This window comes from Nicotiana tabacum, chromosome 9, assembly GCF_000715075.1.
Source record: "Nicotiana tabacum cultivar K326 chromosome 9, ASM71507v2, whole genome shotgun sequence".
Taxonomy (NCBI): domain Eukaryota; kingdom Viridiplantae; phylum Streptophyta; class Magnoliopsida; order Solanales; family Solanaceae; genus Nicotiana; species Nicotiana tabacum.
The window spans coordinates 79,021,090-79,028,665 of NC_134088.1; positions in this window are offsets into that span (position 1 = coordinate 79,021,090).

Sequence of the window (7,576 nt, forward strand, 5' to 3'; positions counted from 1 at the left end):
ATGGATTTGATGAACTGGGTGTTCAAACCCTACTTGGATTCCTTTGTGGTTGTGTTTATTGATGATATCTTGATCTACTCCCACAGTCGAGAGGAGCATGAGCAGCACTTTCAGATCATTCTTCAGACTTTGAAAGACAACCAGTTATATGCTAAGTTCTCAAAATGTGAGTTTTGGTTGAGTTCAGTTGCTTTCTTGGGTCACGTTGTATCAGTAGAGGGTATTCAGGTGGATCCTAAGAAGATTGAGGAAGTTCAGAATTGGCCTAGACCCACATCAATTACATAGATCTGTAGTTTCCTGGGTTTGGCGGGCTATTATTGTCGATTTGTAGAGGGGTTTTCATCCATAGCAGCCCCGTTGACCAGATTGACCCAGAAGGGTGCCCCGTTCAGGTGATAAGACGAGTGTGAAGCGAGCTTTCAGAAGCTCAAGACAGCTTTGACTACGACACCTGTATTGGTGTTACCTATAGGTTCAGGATCTTATAGAGTATATTGTGACGCATCTCATATTAGTCTGGGTGCGATGTTGTTGCAGGGTGGCAAGGTTATTGCATATGCTTCGCGGCAGCTGAAGGTTTACGAGAAAAATTACCCTGTTAATGATCTAGAGCTGGAAGTCATTGTTCACGCACTGAAGATTTGGAGGCACTATAATTACGGTGTGCCATGTGAGGTATTCACTGATCATCGGAGCTTGCAGTATTTGTTCAAGCAGAAGGAACTCAATTTGAGGCAGAGGAGGTGGCTGGAGCTATTGAAAGACTATGATATCACTATATTGTACTATCTGGGAAAGGCCAATATGGTGGCCGATGCATTGAGTAGAAAAGCAGTGAGTATGGGCAGCCTTGCTTATATTCTAGTTGGTGAGAGACCACTAGCATTGGAGGTTCAGGCCCTGGCCAACCAGTTCGTGAGGTTAGATGTTTCTTAGCTCAGTCGTGTTCTAGCTTGTACAGTTGCACGGTCTTCTTTGTTTGAGCACATCAGAGATCGACAGGATAACGATCCTCATCTACTTGTCCTTAGAGACACAGTGCGGCATGGTGGTGCCAAGCAGGTTACTGTTGGAGATGACGGAGTTTTGAGGATGTAAGGTCGTATTTGTGTGCCTAATATTGATGAACTTCATGAGTTGATTCTTGAGGAGGCCCACAATTCTCGCTATTCTATTCATCCGGGCACCGCCAAGATGTATCAGGACTTGAGACAACATTATTGGTGGAGGCGAATGGAGAAGGACATAGTTGCCTATGTAGCTCGGTGCCTAAATTGCCAGCAGGTAAAGTGTGAGAATCAGAGACCTAGCGGTTTACTTCCGAGGTTAGATATTCCTGAGCGGAAGTGGGAGCGTATCACTATGGATTTTGTTGTTGGACTCCCACGGACTCGGAGGAAGTTCGATGCAGTTTGGGTCATTCTGGACAGGCTGACTAAGTCAGCGCATTTCATTTCGGTGGTAGTTACCTATTCCTCGGAGCGGTTAGCAGAGATTTATATTCGGGAGATCGTCCGTCTTCACGGTGTGCCCGTGTCTATTATTTATGATCCAGGTATGTAGTTTACCTCGGACTTTTAGAGGGCAATACAATGTGAGTTGGGTATGCGGGTTGAGTTGAGCACAACATTCCATCCTCAGACGGACAGGCAGTCCGAGCGTACTATTCAGATCTTGGAGGATATGCTCTGCGCTTGTGTCATAGACTTTGGAGGTTCTTGGGATTAGTTCTTGACTATTGCAGAGTTCGCCTACAATAACAGTTACCAGTCGAGCATTCAGATGGCTCCCTATAAGACATTATATGGTAGGCGGTGTCGGTCGCCAGTTGGGTGGTTCGAGCCGGGAGAGGCTCGGTTGTTGGGCATAGACTTAGTAAAGGATGCCTTGGATAAGGTCAAGATTATTCAGGATCGACTTCGCACAGCTCAGTCCAGGCAGAAGAGTTATGCCGACCGTAGAGTTCGTGATGTTGCATTCATGGTCGGAGAGAGAGTGTTACTTCGAGTATCACCCATGAAGGGTGTAATGAGGTTCGGAAAGAAGGGCAAGTTGAGCCCTAGGTATATCAGATCTTTTGAGATTCTGGAGAGAGTGGGAGAGGTGGCTTACAGGCTTGCGTTGCCACCTAGTTTAGCAGCTGTTCATCCGGTATTCCACGTGTCCATGCTTTGAAAGTATCACTGCGATTCGTCCTATGTGTTAGATTTCAGCTCTGTCCAGTTGGACAAGGATTTGACTTACGAGGAGGAGCCAGTGGCTATTTTAGCTCGGCAAGTTCGCCAGTTGAGATCAAAGAGTTACCCTTCAGTTCGAGTATAGTGGAGAGGTCAGCCTATTGAGGCAGCTACTTGGGAGTCCGAGTCCGATATGCGGAGTAGATATCCCCACCTTTTCACCAGCCCAGGTACTTTTCTATGTCCATTCGAGGACGAGCGGTTGTTTTAGTGTGGAGAATGTGATGACCCAAAAGGTCATCTTATGTTTTAGAACTCAAATTTGCGCTTTTAAGCCTTAAAAATCTCATTTTTACCCTCCTCAATTTACGTGCACAGTCCAGGCAGGTTTCTAGAAAGTTTTTATGTTGAAAATTTATGAAAATAAGAATTTATGCCTTAAAAGGTTGATTTTAGTTGACTTCGGTCAACATTTTTGGTAAATGAGCCCGGATCTATATTTTGACGGTCCCGGTGGGTCTGTATCGAATTAAGGAACATGGGCGTATGCCCGAAATCGAATTCGGAGGTCCCTAGCTTGAGTTATGAATTTTTTATGAAAAATTAAAAGTCTGGAAATTATTTATTTTTAGAATTGATTTATGTTTGACATTGTTAGTATCGGGTCCGTATTTTAGTTCTGGAGCCCGATACAGGTTAATTATCATATTTAAGACTTGTCTGTGAAATTTGGTGAGAAACGGAGTTAATTTGACGTGATTCGGACGTCCAGTTGAGAAAATAAAATTTTTTAAAGTGTTCTTGAGAATTTCATTTGATTTGGTGCTAAAATCGGAGTTTTAGGTGTTACTTTGGCAATTCGATCGCGTGAGCAGGTCCGTATGATATTTTTAGACTTGTGTACATGTTTGGTTTGGAGCCCCGAGGGCTCGGGTGAGTTTCGGGTAGGCCGCAGGATGTTTTGGACTTTGAAAATCTGGTATTTTGTTGGAGCAGGTGTTCTGGCAGGTACTTCTTCGCGTTCGGGAAGGTACTCTCGCGAACGCGAAGAGTAAACTGGGCAGATGAAATTTTCTTCTTCACGAACGCGAAGGCTTAGTCGCGAAAGCGAAGTGATGGGGGCGTTACCCTTCACGAAAGGGACCAGCTCCTCGCGAACGTGTAGTGTTAGACACACCTGGGAAGAGTCGATCGTTCCTTCATCACGAACGCGAGCAATGTCTCGCGAACACGAAGGATGGGGGGTGGGGGGTAGCCTATGCGAACGCACACACGATCTCGCGAACACACATGCTTGGCAGCCTATACTCTTCATGAACGCGATAGTGCTCTCGCTAACGTTATGAACACTGTCGCCCAGCACTTAACAGAATCCAAACACGGGATTTAGCCAAAATTTTATTTTTCTCAAAAATCAAACGGTGTGAAGGGATTTTTTAAGAGCCATTTCTTCCCCAAAGTATTGGTAAGTGATTCTAAATTATTTTCTTTCAATTACCCATTACATTTCTTGAATTATCAACCTAAAATCTAGAGTTTTCATGGTAGAATTAGGGGTTAGGGTAGAAACTAGGAATTTCAAAAATTTGGTGATTTAGACCTCAATTTGTGATCGGATTCCAAAACTAACTACATATTCAGGCTCGGGGGTGAATAGGTAAATGGATTTTGGTCCGAACTTCGGATTTTGACCAAGCGGTCCCGGGGTCGATTTTTTGACTTTTTGGAGGAAATTTTGGGAAATTTAATTTATACAATATAATGGATTCCTTTAGCAATATTTGATATTATTGAGTCATTTTTGAATATATACGAGTGGTTTGAAGGTGAATTCCAAAGGAAAAGTTGTGATTAAGAATTAAGTGGCCTTTATAGCGAGGTAAGTGTCGTGTCTAACTTTGGCTTGAGAAAATAGGTATTATGTGTTTATTTGCTACATGTTTGGTTGTTAAATACGATGTATAGGTGAGGTGACTAGCATCTATGCGTCGTTGTCGAGTCATAGCCTGCGAGTGAAATTTTATTCTTATCTATTTTGTAGCCTTAAATTCTACTATCCATGCTTAGCGGGTTATTTGATATGTTGGGTGACTTATATCTGGTTTCACTGCGATTTGGTAACTTTCGAATATTGATTCAAGATTGTGGTTACATTGTGCTATTGATTATGGGTAAAGTATTGATTTCTTTGTGATACTCTTTTCTATCCGTTATTATTGATTCGGTTATTTGTGAGGAGGATTGTAAAGCACGAAGGGTGATGACGTGCATGCATTATTTATATTGTGAGGAAGAGTGTAAAGCACGAAGGGTGATGCTGTGTATATTATGAGAGTAAAAGCACGAAGGGAGATGTCGTGTCGTTCTATTTATTTATTTGGTGAGGTTGAGAGTAAAAGCACGAAGGGTGATGTCGTGCCGTTCTATTTATTTATTTGGTGAGGTTGAGAGTAAAAATACGAAGGATGATGCCGTGCAGTTTTCCCTTTCTGTTTTATTTGCTCAATTCGTTTAAGGATTTTCAGTTTAATTCTGTCTTTTCATTATTCTCACTCTTTATATTGTATTTTCCCCCACTGTATGTTCCCTTCCCATTATTTCTGCGTTATTTCTTTATTAACTATTGTTGTCACTAGCATGATTATACTGTTCAGGTTATATGTGGGTGTCTTGTCCTAGCCTCGTTACTACTTCGCCGAGGTTAGGCTCGACACTTACCAGTACATGGGGTCGGTTATACTGATACTGCACTCTGCACTTTCTGTGCAGATTTTGTTACCGGCTCGGGTTGATCGAGATTTCGCTATTGGTTCGCTGTCCGGAGACTCAAGTTAGATCTGTCGGCGTTCATAGACCTTGAAGTCCCCGTCTATCTTTTCTTTTCTACTGTTTCTTTCATTAAGATATTGTATTTCTTTCAGACTATTACTTGTAGTAAATTCTAAAATGCTCGTGAATTGTGACTCCAGATCCGGGTGGTAGTAATTAATACAGTTTTATGATATTCCGCACTTATTATATTTCATCTTAGTTAATTATTGTTAATTACTGAATGAAAATAAGAAATTGGTTTAATAATTCTCTAACGTTGGCTTGCCTAGCAAGTGGAATGTTAGGCGCCATCACAATTCCGTCGGTAAAAAATTTCGGGTCGTGACAATTAGAGTATTATTTCTATTTATTAAAAAAAAGGAAATAAGGAAATAAGCACTCACACTCCAATTTCTGTAAGTTATTGGAACGGAGTAGTACATTCGAAAGCTTGATTGAAAAATTCTTAATGGTGATAAAAAGCTGTATTAAAAAGGAAAAAAAACAGTGGTTTAACAAAGTATCCGAATGGCATAAAATGGTTAAACTTACCTGCAATAGGGTTTTTTGGTGTAGCTGTAGGCACCTTCACCACCCTTCATTGGGAAAGATTCTGCCATTGCGGCTAATTAAGTATTGCTTTTAATTTATTTCCTTTTCTTGACCTTCTCTTTTTGTCTCTCTTAGTTCTTGCTAACAGCCTTAATTTCCCAAAAGCTTGCAAATATAGATTAAGGAATTGCAGGGGATATATAACTTTGCATGCAAAGTCTTACGTGCAAAGATAACAATTTTGACGTAACCTTAGATCTGTTTCTTGATGTGTTTAATAACTGCTTGCTTATTATTAATATTCTATCGGTTAAGCTACGTGATAAGTGAAACCTAGTTGTATTAAAGTAGTGATAATGTATCATATATGAGAAAGATAAAGGAAATTACTATTAATTACATTTACAGACAATATGCTTTGAAATATATCTCTGTTAAGAAAGTCGAAAATATTTTTCATGGATTTAATGATTGAACTTTTAATTTGAAATGAAGTGAGCATAATGTAACATAAGGTTTTCAGCAGTTTTGATTCGACCACTAACCCATATAGCTTATTATGTTTAGAGGAAATTGTATGACAAAGATTAAATAAATTAATGTTTCGAACATTTTCGCTTTTTTCCGTTAATGATTGCTTTTTATTGTATATTTTGGTTTATTTGTGTTAGTGGTCTACATTTTAGTTTATTTCTTTAATATTTGGAGGTTGGGGATTTGCTCTGTTTGGAGATTTGGATTGTATTTGAAGGATGTTTGATTAATATAGTTTGTTGGATATTGATGTAACGTCCCGACCGGTCGTTTTGAACTCTAACGCGTTGTTCGGCGGTTTGAAGCCTTGGGTAGCTTCACTTCATGTATTATGACTTGTACGCATAGTAGGAATTGAATTTCAGGAGAATCGGAGTTGATTCGGATAGAAAATTCTCATTTAGAAGCTTTAAGTTGGAAGAGTTGACTAAGGTTTGACTCTTGAGTAAACGATCACGGAATCAGGATTTGAAGGTTCAATAGGTTCGTATGATGATTCTGGACTTGGGCGTGTATGTTCGGGTTGGGTATCGGGTCGCCCGGGAGTATTTCGGCGCTAATCATGGAAGGTTGGCATTTTGAAAGTGTAAGAATTTCTTAAGTTTGATTTGAAGTGAATTTGACAAGTGAGGCTTGCTCAGTTGATAAAAGCACCTCCACCCACGACCGTTAGGTCATGGATTCGAGTCACGCTGGAGGAAAAGTATGGAAACACTATAGATCCTCCTGATTTGTGAGGGGTTTAAAAAAAATAAAAATAAAAAAGTAAATTTTTATGTTATCGATGTTTGTTTGGAGTTCCGAGCCTTGGAATAGGTTCGTATCGTAATTTGTGAGTTGTGCGTAAAGTTTGGCGTCATTCCAGGATGTTTAAGTATAATTCGGATGCGTTCATCGAAGTTTAAATGTTTGAAAGTTGAAAGAAGGCTTCGATCGTCGATTCGTAGTTTTGATGTTGTTGATGTGATTTGATGCCTCGAGCGGGTTCGTATTATATTTTAGGACTGGTCGGTGTGATTGGACAGGGTTCTGGGGGTCTCTAGTGTGTTTCGGGATGGTTTCGGACCAAGTTTGGATGATTGCTGTTGCTGGTTTCTGGGCATCTGGTTTCCTCTTCCGCTATCGCGAAAGGTCAAGTTTAGAGGGTGAGCATTTTCTCTACCCGTTCGCGAAATTAAAGCTGCGATCGCGAAGCTTGGAAGGGTTGTGCTACGCGAACGTGTGAGAGGAGACGCGTTCGCGAAGAGGGAAGGGAAGGCCTGAGAATTTCCACGCAATGTTCATTGCGATCGCGCAGGTTTGGGTTGCAGAACATCGCGTTCGTGACTGGTTGTCTGCGTTCGCGTAGGCCATTTTTGAGGGCAGTGAATTTTGGAATTCGCGATCGCAAAGGTATTTCCGCGGTCGCGAAGAGGACAAGGCCTGGGTAGATTGTTTTAAGTCAGAATTTTGCTCATTTCACTCATTTCTCTCTTGGTTTGGGCGATTTTTTGAGAACT